We start from the raw sequence: 15,550 nt of genomic DNA, 5'->3' as shown, positions 1-15,550 counted from the left end.
ACAAAGTCCTTTATTGACTCTCTGAGATCCAAGTGGAATCAATTATACATTATTGCTGTCTTTGTCAGCACTGCAAAGTGTAATACAGCTAAAGACCCACATTCCATAAATCATCTAAGTGTAATTTCCCCAGGGGCTAAGTTTTGTATGGAAACAAAGCATTGTTTGTATTTTCTGCTCAGATTTTTTCGATCATATTCATAGTGGGAGTCGATCCATTTTCCTCGGGCTCCCCAGTGAGCTTTGTGGGGCTTGCTGAGTTTGGTGTAAAGTGTTGCACTGGAGGTTTCACACCGGTGGGTGTCTGGAGAAGGGAGATGGATTTGGCTGATTACAGTTAAAGCTACAGCTTTTCAATTCCATTATTTTCACTTTAGTACACCCTCAACATCAAAATGCTGAGAAGTTGGTATTTTGCAAGCTATACTGCACAGTTATTTGGGATTATGACCTAAACCCAGCAGTGACAGATGCACTGAGCTCTACGTCCCTAAAGGAAAAATGACTCTATTTCAGAAATATGGGGAAAATACCCCCAGTAGGACCCAGGCCATAGGAGCCTAGAATATGCATTGTATCATCCTGTGCATATCTATCAGTGTTTACGAGGGAAGATACTCTGCATCTACAGTGTGCCTGCGTTTAAAACACAATCACAGGCCAGGCGTGGTGGCTCACACCTGTAATCCCAAGCACTCTGGGAGGCTGAGGCAGGCGGATCACCTGAGGTCAGGAGTTCGAGACCAACCTGGCCAACATGGTGAAACCCCATCTCTACTAACAATACAAAAATTAGCCGGGTGTGGTGGTGCACACCTGTAGTCCCAGCTACTCGGGAGGCTGAGACAGGAGAATCGTTTGAACCCGGGAAGCGGAGGTTGCAGTGAGCAGAGATCGCACCTCTGCATTTCAGCCTGGGTGACAAGAGTGAAACTCCTTCTCAAAAAAAATAAAAACAGAAATAAAACACAATCACAGCACTTATCTCAAAGGAAGAGGCAGCACCAAGGGGGAGACAGATGTTCCTGTTGAGCGCAATCAGAGAAGAACATGACTGCGACCAGGTGCAAGAACTCTGGTGAGTTCCTCATCTTGCACTCTCTCAGAAGCTGTGCCTGTGGTTCGTTTGGCCTCAGGAAGAGGTGAGGAGCTGGTTGATCTGGGATGGCCATTTAATAGCCCTTGAAGCCACTCTTGTGTTGGTCTAGATTCGGTTGGGAGCTAGCTTCTTGGGTGGTCTTCTGCCTGCCATCTTTTGACACCTTCTGCCTCCAGTCTTTAATATGTTCATTCTGCCAACTTCCTGAGCCTCCAGTAAGAGCCCATGCTGGGCTCACCACAGGGCTGTCACTGTCTACAGCTGGCCAGGCCTTAGAAACCGTGAGCAAGTTCATGGTAAGAGACCCCATGAGGATGCGGAGATTCTCCACTGATGGGACCCAGAGGCTTGAGGGGTGAGAAGACAGGAGTTAGACAAGTGGGAGAAGGAGTGGATGAGGCTTATGCCAGGCCTGGATTTGAGAGTTCAGAAGGAAACTGTGGAAGATTGAGGGTCTGAGGGTGAAAAGAAGAACTCTGGAACCAAAGCCTGGGATGTTGGCAGGAAGAGATCAGGTAGGGCCTTAGAAATCCTTATGGGATTCCACCTTTATCCTGAGATGCTGGGGAACCTCTATGGGTTTATTTCAAGTGCAGCAGCAATGAAGTCAGGTTTGCAATCTAGAATTCTCCCTCTAGCTGCAGTGCAGAGAATGGGTGGGGTGGGGGAGCAATTAGGAAGTAGCCATCACCATCACTGTCCAAGAGAGAGGCTGATGACTTCAACAGGCAGTTCCAATAGAAAGGAAGATTCCAGACACGTGAGTGCATGTTTGTGATATTTGACTTAAATGAGATTCTCAAGTGTAGGTATGCGCTTTGAAGGGATGTGGGGCCAATGCTGGAATCTGTGTTGGACACAGGCAGTCCTTCACCTTTCCTTCCTGAACGTGTCCTCCTTTCCTGCAGTGATTTTGGATGGTGCTGACTGGCCATGCCAGCCTTGGTGCTACAAGACACATCCCTATCTTCTCAAGGTTACCATCTCAGCCATCAGCATCTCCTTGCTCCTTTTGCAAGGGCAGACACCAGGACCCCTGCCCTCTATGGCCTGGTGGGAGTAAGAGGAAAGGTTTCTGCATCCCCAGGCTATGGCTCCAACAGGGTGTCGGTCTTTCCCTTCAGGACCTCAGACACTTCTGTCTGCCCTGGACCTGTATGGTCAACCAGGTGAGTGAGGCTCTCTCCATGGGCACCCCAGAGCCTGCTGGTGGCTCAGAATGGTACCTCGCCCCTTGGGAGGCTGCCTCCAGTCTGGCTCTTCCAGTCTGAAGTCACTGTGCTTAGACAAGGGAACAGCTTTTTCTCTGGGGGAAGGACACTGCATCCACGTGGTGTTGCCTCATCACGTGAGAGAAAACGGCAAGGAGGAAGGACTCACTGCCCACAATCCAGGAGAAAGCCACTGTTGGGAGTGAGTGCCTGGAGAAGAGGCTGTTCCTGAGTCCTGAATGAATTCCACAGCTCAGAGGTGTGCGTGTGTGTGTGTGTGTGTGTGTGATATGTCAATATTTTAAGACCAAGAATATCCAGAATTGTTTTTTGGCTCATAGAAAGCATCCAGTAAGTGTTTGTTATTATTTTTATTATATGCTTCTTATCAATAGTAAAATATTACTATTTTGGGCCCATAATAGATGCCCAACACATATTTGCTAAACATTTGAGCATTAGGCAAAGGAGACTTGTGCTCATTGATATAAATTTGTGACTTAATAGTTTACTTTGGAGCAAGAAAGCATTTTACTTAGGGATTTTTCTCTTGGTGAAGTGCTATATTCTAGTAAAGATTTTAATATTCTTCCAGCTTGTCAAATAAGATAGTTATAGGGAATCATGGATGCTTGATTCTCTGCCCTATGATAGGTGAGGCTGACACCTGAAGGGCAATGAGCTCTCGCTCTTTTTTTCTCTCCCCCACCCTCTTCTACCATGTGGAAGATCTATAGATAATGAAGCCATTCTCTGATACTGAGAAATTCTCAAGCCCAAGAAAGGGCTTTGCAAGAAACAAAAAGTCTGGCTGCCAAGGAACCCCTTTACTGAATGGCAATCCAATATTGTACCCTCAACTTTTACCAGGTATCACTGTGAAAAACATTCCCAGGAAGAAGGTCTTTGTTCCTTCCAAAATGGCCCCAAAAACCTCATTCATTAGGAAATTCCCAGTCTCCTGTGTGTATCCACAGGACAAATTTCTCTGTGTATAGAGGGTTAAAGTTTCTTTTTCAAAGAACTGTTAAGCTTCCTCTTAACACTTAAAGAAGTGTTAAGTTTACTAAACACTAAAAACTATGTAAACTCTGGCTTTCCCTATTTACTAGGTATTCAGGGAGCTCAGAATTATGGTGAACTGCAATAGTGCAGCACCAATAATTAGCATTAGCATCGTATTTCTGACATATTAGCAAGTGATTTTGTGTATGGCTTCTAATTGAATTCTTACAGCATTGCTGCAAGAACAATGCTATTATTATCCTCATTTTACAGATGGGAAATAAAGGCTTAGATGAGTTTATTCACTTGTGTAATATTCCACAGCTGGTGAGAGTTAACATTGACCAAGAATCTGGGAATCATGCTCTCTTCCTTTCTCTGCTGGGCTTCTCTATGCTGGTAGCTCCAGAGATGCTGGGGCAGAGTGGGGTGTCCTTAATAACTAAGAACAGAATATTAAAAATTAAATCCAATCTATTCTGCACTGTCATAGGAACTGTGCTTGGAAACATTGTTTAAAATATATACTGCTACAGAACCATGGGGTGGAGAAGAAAGAAAAAAGTAAAGAAAATAATAAAATATACACTGAAATCCTTCAATTCATCACATGTTTACATAAATGCAGCTTCCTGCTAAAGGTTTATAGGTTCCGTGTGAAGACTATTTCTGAAAGTTAGCAACTCCGGATAATTCTTACCCCATTAAGAATGTATATTCTGAGATCCAGATTGAATAAATGAGGGAGATCTAAGTGTTTTACTCCATATGCTGGGGGAGATGTGCATTTCATTCAGTTTGATAGATAGTAATAGAGGCCCTGCTACATATGGAGTTAAGCAGGAAACACACAATGACTGATCTATGGCCTATGCATGTATCTTACACAATTTAATACAGGTAGCAAGAGAAATACGCAACTCACTACTAGGTGAGGCAGATAATGAGAAGTGCTGTCAGTGGGGAAGGGGAAGGAAGCGAGGGCCACATAGATGGTCTCTCATTAGAACTCATGGGAACCCTTCCAGGTGGGCCTGCTTTATATACAGGATATCTAAGGAACTTACTCAAGCTCACATAGTGAACACAGATCATGAATAGGATTCAAACTCTTTTGGGAAGGTCCTGGCACTTTCCAGGACACCATGAGCCTCCAAATACTTCTGTGGTTTTGTCAAGAAGCTACCAGGTGTTAACACACGTAGAAAAGCAGGTGTGGACACAGGGAGAATGGGGGGATTGCAAAATTGTCTCTCTGAAGGGAGTCACGTGGTCTCATTTTGAAGGATGATCAGCTTTCCACAGACTCAGTGGTGAGGTAGCATTTTTGCAGAGAGAACAGCAGAAGCAAGAGGTTGCAATGGGAAAGCCTGGGATACTGCTAGGAAGTAATACCTAATAATAGGAAATGAGGCAGAACAGGCAGTTCTATGCCCTGGGGTGGACCCATAAGGACACGTGCACTGGAATCAGACCAGCATGAGTCTGCATCCTGGTTCTGACTTTAGTTAACACTGTGACTGGGTGGTAAGAACCATGACAAGAAAGCATTTATTACAGTACTGCCTAGCACATAGTGAGTGCTCAGTAGCTCAGTAAACAGTAGCCACGTGGTACCAGGCACTTATCAAGTAAAGGGGAGCATTTCAGGGTTCTGGGAGCAGGAAATGACTTGATGTATGCTACTAGGCTTCTAGGTTTCAGAAACCTATGTGTTCTGACCCTTGAGAGAGCTAACTCTTCTTTTTAAAAAAGCACTATTTGTCTTGGTTTGTTTAGTGCTGCTATAACAGAATCCCACAGATGAGTAATTTATTATGAATAGAAATTCATTGGCTTATGGTTCTCAAGGCTGGGAAGTACAAGTTCAAGGGGCTAGCATCTGGTGAGTGTCTTCTAGCTGCCTCATAGCATGGCAGAAGGGCAAAGAGAGGGCAAAAGACAAAGAAGGGGCCAGACTCATCCTTTTATAAGGAACCCACTGCTGCAATTACAACATTAATCCATTCACTAGGGCAGTGTCCCCATAACCCAAACATTAGGACCTATCTCCCCACATGTTGGGGATCAAGTTTCATCAGGACCTACCTCCCCACACATTGGGGATCAATTTTCCAACACATGAACTTTGGGGAACACATTCAAACTATAGCAATATTAGTCTATTTTTTTCTTATAAAGCTTCATTCTTGTTCACAATCATTGAGAGATGGCCATAGCACAGTGAAAAAATGGTAAATGATGTCTAATTTTTTTTGTGATTGTTGACTATCTCCAAATTGGTGTTTTGTCAACATTTCAAAATAAAAAGCAGGCAGAAATTGCTGAGTTAAAAAAATGGTTTTGAATATTAGCTTATCTAAAGAGGGCTTACATGTTAGAATCATGATGGTTGCAGACTCCCCTTAGCTTCCTTTGGGGAGTAGCAGTTCTGTTATTGTAACTAAGAATGCTCACATTCTCCGGAATGTCCTACATCTCTCTCCACTTAGCATGATTATAACTAATAATTAGAACAACTGTTTCCTTCCTCTCAAGTTTTTATTTGACTTTATAAAACTAAGAGAAAGGGGGAGCAAAAGGGCCATGATTCATAATTCTTTCAAAAATTTATCTTTTTAATGGACAAATAATAATTACATATATTCATGGGCTACATAGTGATGTTTTGATACATCTAGTGTATAGTGATTAGATCAGGGAAATTAGCATATCTATCATGTCAAACATTTATCGTTTCTTTGTGTTAGGAATGTTCAAAATCCTTCTCACCATTTGAAACTATAAGATATATTGTTGCTAACTATAAAATATATTATTGTCATACTGCAGTAGTAGAGAACACTAGAACTTATTCCTCCTATCTAGCTGCAGTTTTATATCCTTCAATATAATTCTCTCTATACACCCCTTCCTTCCTACCCTTTTCAGCCTCTAGTATCCTCTGTTCTACTTTTTACTTCTATGAGATCAACTTTTTAAAGGTTCCACGTATGAGTGAAAACATGCAGTGTTTATCTTTCTGTTCCTGGCTTATTTCACTTAATATAATGTCCTACGGTTCCATCCATGTTGCTGCAAATGATAGGATTTTATTTTTTTTAATGACTGAATGGTAACTCATTATGTATATGTACCACAATTACTTTATCCATTCATTTGTTGTTAGACACCTGGGTTGATCTAATATCTTGGCTATTGTGAAGAGTGCTATAATAAATATGGGAGTGCAGATGTGTCACTGATATAATGATTGCCTTTCCTTTGGATAAATTTCCAGTAGTGAAATTGCTGGATTATGTGGCAGTTCTATTTGTAGTTTTTTGAGGAAACTCCATACTGTTCTCCATAGTTGCTATACTAGTTTACAGTTGCACTAACAGAGTATGAGAGTTCCCTTTTCTCCACATCCTCATGAATATTTGTTATTTTTTTTTTTGATAATTGCCATCCTAACTGGCGTGAGATGATACCTGATTGTGGTTTTGTTTTGGATTTCCCTGGTGATTAGTGGCACTGAACATATTTTCATGTATTTGTTAGCCATTTGTATGTCTTCTTTTGAGAAATGCCTATTCAGATCATTTGACCATTTTTAAATCAGATTGTTCAATTTTATGCTGTTGAGATGTTTGAGTTCCTTCTATTTTCTTAATATTAATCCCCTGTTGGATGAATAGTTTTCAAATAGTTTCTCTATTCTGTAGGTTGTCTTTTCACTCTGTTGATTAGTTCCTTTGCTGCTCAGAAGCTTTTTAGTTTGATATATTCCCATTTATTTATGTTTGCTTTTGTTGCCTCTGCTTTTAAGGTCTTATTTATAATATCTTTTCTCAGACCAATCTCTTGAAGCATTTCTCCTATGTTTTATTCTAGTAGTTTTATCATTTTGGGTCTTACATCTAGGTCTTTGATCAACTTTGAGTTGATTTTTGTACAGAGTGAGAGGTGGGCATCTAGTTTAATTCTTCTGCATATGGATGTCTAGTTTTCACAGTACAATTTGTTGAAGAGGCTGTCCTTTCTCCAATGAGTGTTCTTGGAAACTTTGCCAAAAATCTGTTGGCTGTAGATATGTGGATTAACTTCTGGGTTCTTTATTCTTTTCCATTTGTCTAGGTGTATTTTTTTATGCCAGTACTATGCTGTGCTTGTTACTACTACAGTTTTGTAGTGTATTTTGAGGGCTGGGAGTGTGATACCTCTAGCTTTATTCTTTCTGTTCAGGTTTGGTTTGGCTATTTGGGGTCTCTGTGGTTCCATACAAATTTTAGGACTTTTTTTTCCCCATTTCTGTGAAGAATAGCATTGGTATTTTGATCGGATTTGCATTGAATCTGTAGATTGCTTTGGGTAGTATTGTCATTTTAACACTGTTCAGTCTTCCAATCTGTGAGTATTGGATGTCCTTCCACCTGTTTGTGTCCTCTTCAATTTTTTAAATCAGTGTTTTGTCATCTTTCTTGTAGAGGTTATTCACCTCCTTGGTTAAATTTATTCCTAGGTATTTTGTTTTATTTTTTGTAGCTATTGTAAATGAGATTGCTTTCCTGATTTCTTTTTTCAGCTAGTTTGTTGTTCATGTATAGAAATGTTACTGATTTTGTTAGTTAATTTTGCATCCTGCAGCTTTATTGAATTTGTTTATCAGTTCTAAGTGTTTTCTTGGTAGAGTCTTTAGGTTTTTTTATGTATAAGATTGTATTCTTGGCAAACAGGGACAATTCGATTTCCTCCTTGCCATTTTGGATGTTCTTTATTTCTTTCTCTTGCCTAATTGCTCTGGCTAGAACATCCAGTACTATATTGAATAATAGTGATGAGAGTGGGCATCCTTGACTTATTCCAGTTCTTATAAAAGCTTTTCTCCATCAGTAAGATGTTAGCTGTGTGTTTGTCATACCTGGATTTTATTGTGTTGAGTCACTTTTCTTCTAAACCTAATTTATCAAGTTTTTTTTTTAATCATGAAAGGATGTTGAATTTTAACAAAATATTTTCTGTAACTATTGAGATGATCATATGGTTTTGTTCTTTATTCTATTAATGTGATGTATATATTCCATTAATGATTTGCACATGTTGAGCCATTCTTGCATTCCTGGGATAAATACCATTTTGTCCTGGTGTGCTATCTTTTTTTATTTTATTTATTTTTTATTATACTTTAAGTTTTAGGGTACATGTGCACATTGTGCAGGTTAGTTACATATGTATACATGTGCCATGCTGGTGCGCTGCACCCAATAACTCGTCATCTAGCATTAGGTATATCTCCCAATGCTATCCCTCCCCCCTCCCCCCTCCCCACCACAGTCCCCAGAGTATGATATTCCCCTTCCTGTGTCCATGTGATCTCATTGTTCAATTCCCACCTATGAGTGAGAATATGCGGTGTTTGGTTTTTTGTTCTTGCGATAGTTTACTGAGAATGATGGTTTCCAATTTCATCCATGTCCCTACAAAGGATATGAACTCATCATTTTTTATGGCTGCATAGTATTCCATGGTGTATATGTGCCACATTTTCTTAATCCAGTCTATCATTGTTGGACATTTGGGTTGGTTCCAAGTCTTTGCTATTGTGAATAATGCCGCAATAAACATACGTGTGCATGTGTCTTTATAGCAGCATGATTTATAGTCATTTGGGTATATACCCAGTAATGGGATGGCTGGGTCAAATGGTATTTCTAGTTCTAGATCCCTGAGGAATCGCCACACTGACTTCCACAATGGTTGAACTAGTTTACAGTCCCACCAACAGTGTAAAAGTGTTCCTATTTCTCCACATCCTCTCCAGCACCTGTTGTTTCCTGACTTTTTAATGATTGCCATTCTAACTGGGGTGAGATGATATCTCATAGTGGTTTTGATTTGCATTTCTCTGATGGCCAGTGATGATGAGCATTTTTTCATGTGTTTTTTGGCTGCATAAATGTCTTCTTTTGAGAAGTGCCTGTTCATGTCCTTCGCCCACTTTTTGATGGGGTTGTTTGTTTTTTTCTTGTAAATTTGTTTGAGTTCACTGTAGATTCTGGATATTAGCCCTTTGTCAGATGAGTAGGTTGCGAAAATTTTCTCCCATGTTGTAGGTTGCCTATTCGCTCTGATGGTAGTTTCTTTTGCTGTGCAGAAGCTCTTTAGTTTAATTAGATCCCATTTGTCAATTTTGTCTTTTGTTGCCATTGCTTTTGGTGTTTTGGACATGAAGTCCTTGCCCACGCCTATGTCCTGAATGGTAATGCCTAGGTTTTCTTCTAGGGTTTTTATGGTTTTAGGTCTAACGTTTAAATCTTTAATCCATCTTGAATTGATTTTTGTATAAGGTGTAAGGAAGGGATCCAGTTTCAGCTTTCTACATATGGCTAGCCAGTTTTCCCAGCACCATTTATTAAATAGGGAATCCTTTCCCCATTGCTTGTTTTTCTCAGGTTTGTCAAAGATCAGATAGTTGTAGGTAAGCGGCGTTATTTCTGAGGGCTCTGTTCTGTTCCATTGATCTATATTTCTGTTTTGGTACCAGTACCATGCTGTTTTGGTTACTGTAGCCTTGTAGTATAGTTTGAAGTCAGGTAGTGTGATGCCTCCAGCTTTGTTCTTTTGGCTTAGGATTGACTTGGCGATGCGGGCTCTCTTTTGGTTCCATATGAACTTTGAAGTAGTTTTTTCCAATTCTGTGAAGAAAGTCATTGGTAGCTTGATGGGGATGGCATTGAATCTGTAAATTACCTTGGGCAGTATGGCCATTTTCACGATATTGATTCTTCCTACCCATGAGCAAGGAATGTTCTTCCATTTGTTTGTATCCTCTTTTATTTCCTTGAGCAGTGGTTTGTAGTTCTCCTTGAAGAGGTGCTTCACATCCCTTGTAAGTTGGATTCCTAGGTATTTTATTCTCTTTGAAGCAATTGTGAATGGGAGTTCACTCATGATTTGGCTCTCTGTTTGTCTGTTGTTGGTGTATAAGAATGCTTGTGATTTTTGTACATTGATTTTGTATCCTGAGACTTTGCTGAAGTTGCTTATCAGCTTAAGGAGATTTTGGGCTGAGACGATGGGGTTTTCTAGATAAACAATCATGTCGTCTGCAAACAGGGACAATTTGACTTCCTCTTTTCCTAATTGAATACCCTTTATTTCCTTCTCCTGCCTGATTGCCCTGGCCAGAACTTCCAACACTATGTTGAATAGGAGCGGTGAGAGAGGGCATCCCTGTCTTGTGCCAGTTTTCAAAGGGAATGCTTCCAGTTTTTGCCCATTCAGTATGATATTGGCTGTGGGTTTGTCATAGATAGCTCTTATTATTTTGAAATATGTCCCATCAATACCTAATTTATTGAGAGTTTTTAGCATGAAGGGTTGTTGAATTTTGTCAAAGGCTTTTTCTGCATCTATTGAGATAATCATGTGGTTTTTGTCTTTGGCTCTGTTTATATGCTGGATTACATTTATTGATTTGCGTATGTTGAACCAGCCTTGCATCCCAGGGATGAAGCCCACTTGATCATGGTGGATAAGCTTTTTGATGTGCTGCTGGATTCGGTTTGCCAGTATTTTATTGAGGATTTTTGCATCAATGTTCATCAAGGATATTGGTCTAAAATTCTCTTTTTTGGTTGTGTCTCTGCCAGGCTTTGGTATCAGAATGATGCTGGCCTCATAAAATGAGTTAGGGAGGATTCCCTCTTTTTCTATTGATTGGAATAGTTTCAGAAGGAATGGTACCAGTTCCTCCTTGTACCTCTGGTAGAATTCGGCTGTGAATCCATCTGGTCCTGGACTCTTTTTGGTTGGTAAACTATTGATTATTGCCACAATTTCAGCTCCTGTTATTGGTCTATTCAGAGATTCAACTTCTTCCTGGTTTAGTCTTGGGAGAGTGTATGTGTCGAGGAATGTATCCATTTCTTCTAGATTTTCTAGTTTATTTGCGTAGAGGTGTTTGTAGTATTCTCTGATGGTAGTTTGTATTTCTGTGGGATCGGTGGTGATATCCCCTTTATCATTTTTTATTGCGTCTATTTGATTCTTCTCTCTTTTTTTCTTTATTAGTCTTGCTAGCGGTCTATCAATTTTGTTGATCCTTTAAAAAAACCAGCTCCTGGATTCATTAATTTTTTGAAGGGTTTTTTGTGTCTCTATTTCCTTCAGTTCTGCTCTGATTTTAGTTATTTCTTGCCTTCTGCTAGCTTTTGAATGTGTTTGCTCTTGCTTTTCTAGTTCTTTTAATTGTGATGTTAGGGTGTCAATTTTGGATCTTTCCTGCTTTCTCTTGTGGGCATTTAGTGCTATAAATTTCCCTCTGCACACTGCTTTGAATGCGTCCCAGAGATTCTGGTATGTTGTGTCTTTGTTCTCGTTGGTTTCAAAGAACATCTTTATTTCTGCCTTCATTTCGTTATGTACCCAGCAGTCATTCAGGAGCAGGTTGTTCAGTTTCCATGTAGTTGAGCGGCTTTGAGTGAGATTCTTAATCCTGAGTTCTAGTTTGATTGCACTGTGGTCTGAGAGATAGTTTGTTATAATTTCTGTTCTTTTACATTTGCTGAGGAGAGCTTTACTTCCAACTATGTGGTCAATTTTGGAATAGGTGTGGTGTGGTGCTGAAAAAAATGTATATTCTGTTGATTTGGGGTGGAGAGTTCTGTAGATGTCTATTAGGTCCGCTTGGTGCAGAGCTGAGTTCAATTCCTGGGTATCCTTGTTGACTTTCTGTCTCGTTGATCTGTCTAATGTTGACAGTGGGGTGTTAAAGTCTCCCATTATTAATGTGTGGGAGTCTAAGTCTCTTTGTAGGTCACTCAGGACTTGCTTTATGAATCTGGGTGCTCCTGTATTGGGTGCATAAATATTTAGGATAGTTAGTTCCTCTTGTTGAATTGATCCCTTTACCATTATGTAATGGCCTTCTTTGTCTCTTTTGATCTTTGTTGGTTTAAAGTCTGTTTTATCAGAGACTAGGATTGCAACCCCTGCCTTTTTTTGTTTTCCATTTGCTTGGTAGATCTTCCTCCATCCTTTTATTTTGAGCCTATGTGTGTCTCTGCACGTGAGATGGGTTTCCTGAATACAGCACACTGATGGGTCTTGACTCTTTATCCAACTTGCCAGTCTGTGTCTTTTAATTGGAGAATTTAGTCCATTTACATTTAAAGTTAATATTGTTATGTGTGAATTTGATCCTGTCATTATGATGTTAGCTGGTGATTTTGCTCGTTAGTTGATGCAGTTTCTTCCTAGTCTTGATGGTCTTTACATTTTGGCATGATTTTGCAGCGGCTGGTACCGGTTGGTCCTTTCCATATTTAGCGCTTCCTTCAGGAGCTCTTTTAGGGCAGGCCTGGTGGTGACAAAATCGGTCAGCATTTGCTTGTCTGTAAAGTATTTTATTTCTCCTTCACTTATGAAGCTTAGTTTGGCTGGATATGAAATTCTGGGTTGAAAATTCTTTTCTTTAAGAATGTTGAATATCGGCCCCCACTCTCTTCTGGCTTGTAGGGTTTCTGCCGAGAGATCCGCTGTTAGTCTGATGGGCTTCCCTTTGAGGGTAACCCGACCTTTCTGTCTGGCTGCCCTTAACATTTTTTCCTTCATTTCAACTTTGGTGAATCTGACAATTATGTGTCTTGGAGTTGCTCTTCTCGAGGAGTATCTTTGTGGCGTTCTCTGTATTTCCTGAATCTGAACGTTGGCCTGCCTTGCTAGATTGGGGAAGTTCTCCTGGATAATATCCTGCAGAGTGTTTTCCAACTTGGTTTCATTCTCCGCATCACTTTCAGGTACACCAATCAGACGTAGATTTGGTCTTTTCACATAGTCCCATATTTCTTGGAGGCTTTGCTCATTTCTTTTTATTCTTTTTTCTCTAGACTTCCCTTCTCGCTTCGTTTCATTCATTTCATCTTCCATTGCTGATACCCTTTCTTCCAGTTGATCGCATCGGCTCCTGAGGCTTCTGCATTCTTCACGTAGTTCTCGAGCCTTGGTTTTCAGCTCCATCAGCTCCTTTAAGCACTTCTCTGTATTGGTTATTCTAGTTATACATTCTTCTAAATTTTTTTCAAAGTTTTCAACTTCTTTGCCTTTGGTTTGAATGTCCTCCCGTAGCTCAGAGTAATTTGATCGTCTGAAGCCTTCTTCTCTCAGCTCGTCAAAATCATTCTCCATCCAGCTTTGTTCCGTTGCTGGTGAGGAACTGCGTTCCTTTGGAGGAGGAGAGGCGCTCTGCATTTTAGAGTTTCCTGTTTTTCTGTTCTGTTTTCTCCCCATCTTTGTGGTTTTATCTACTTTTGGTCTTTGATGATGGTGATGTACAGATGGGTTTTCGGTGTGGATGTCCTTTCTGTTTGTTAGTTTTCCTTCTAACAGACAGGACCCTCAGCTGCAGGTCTGTTGGAATACCCTGCCGTGTGAGGTGTCAGTGTGCCCCTGCTGGGGGGTGCCTCCCAGTTAGGCTGCTCGGGGGTCAGGGGTTAGGGACCCACTTGAGGAGGCAGTCTGCCCGTTCTCAGATCTCCAGCTGCGTGCTGGGAGAACCACTGCTCTCTTCAAAGCTGTCAGACAGGGACATTTAAGTCTGCAGAGGTTACTGCTGTCTTTTTGTTTGTCTGTGCCCTGCCCCCAGAGGTGGAGCCTACAGAGGCAGGCAGGCCTCCTTGAGCTGTGGTGGGCTCCACCCAGTTCGAGCTTCCTGGCTGCTTTGTTTACCTAAGCAAGCCTGGGCAATGGCGGGCGCCCCTCCCCCAGCCTCGCTGCCGCCTTGCAGTTTGATCGCAGACTGCTGTGCTAGCAATCAGCGAGATTCCGAGGGCGTAGGACCCTCCGAGCCAGGTGTGGGATATAGTCTCGTGGTGCGCCGTTTTTTAAGCCAGTCTGAAACGCGCAATATTCGGGTGGGAGTGACCCGAGTTTTCCAGGTGCGTCCGTCACCCCTTTCTTTGACTCGGAAAGGGAACTCCCTGACCCGTTGCGCATCCCAGGTGAGGCAATGCCTCGCCCTGCTTCGGCTCGCGCCCGGCACGCGCACCCACTGGCCTGCGCCCACTGTCTGGCACTCCCTAGTGAGATGAACCCGGTACCTCAGATGGAAATGCAGAAATCACCCGTCTTCTGCGTCGCTCACGCTGGGAGCTGTAGACCGGAGCTGTTCCTATTCGGCCATCTTGGCTCCTCCCGCCTGGCCAGCGGAGATCTGAGATCTGAGGATAGATTTCTTGAGTATAATATTCTCAGCTGGCAGTTTTTTTTTTCATTTAGTATCCTAAATATATAATCCCATTCTATCCTGGCCTGTAAGGGTTTTGCTGAGAAATCTGATGTTAGTCTAATGGGATTCTCTTATATGTGATAGATATGTTTTCCTTGCTGCTTTTATAATTCTTTCTATCTTTTTGACTTTTGACAATTTGACTATAATGTGCCTCAGACAGACCCTGTTTGGGTTGTATCTATTTGGAATTCATTGAGCTTCCTAGACCTGGATATCCATATATCTCCCAAGACTTGGGAAGCTTTCTGCTATTATTTCATTAAATGTGTTTTTTCTTACCTTTTCCTTTTTCCTCTCCTTCTGCAATGACCATAATATGAATATTTGTTTGCTTAATGATGTCCTATAAATTCTGTCAGCTTTCTTTATAATTTTTTATTCTTCTCTTTTTGTCTGCCTGTGCTATTTCACAAGACCTGTCTTCAAGTTCAGAAATTCTTCTGCTTGGTCTCTGTTATTGAAGCTCTTGATTGTACTTTTAATTTTACTCATTGAATTCTTCAGCTCTAGGATTTCTCTTTTTATATCTATTGCTTTGTTGAATTTCTCATTCAAATCATGATTTTTTCTGATTTCACTGAATTGTCTATGTTCCCTTTATCTTACTGTGTTTCCCTAGGATTATTATTTTGAATTCTTTTTCTGGCATTTCATATATTTCCTTGTGATTAGGGTCCATTGCTGGAGAATTATTGTTTTCCTTTGAAGGTGGCTTTTTTGTTGTTGCTTTTTCATGGTTAATGTGTCCCTGTGTTGACTTCTATGCTTCTAGTGGAAGAGTCACCTCTTCCAATTTTATAAGTGGGTTTTACAGGGAAAGATTTATTTGTCTGAATGGGTCTTGGGGTGTTAGTTTGCAGTGGTGCATTCACCTTTGTTCTAGGTGAACACAGTAGTGTAGTCTCTGTATAGTTTCTTCAATTGTAACACACATTAATGGTGTTTGCAAGTTTCTCAGTGGCT

The sequence above is a fragment of the Pan paniscus genome, chromosome 8, assembly GCF_029289425.2.
Source record: "Pan paniscus chromosome 8, NHGRI_mPanPan1-v2.0_pri, whole genome shotgun sequence".
NCBI classification, from domain to species: domain Eukaryota; kingdom Metazoa; phylum Chordata; class Mammalia; order Primates; family Hominidae; genus Pan; species Pan paniscus.
Note: the sequence above shows the minus strand (reverse complement) of the source record.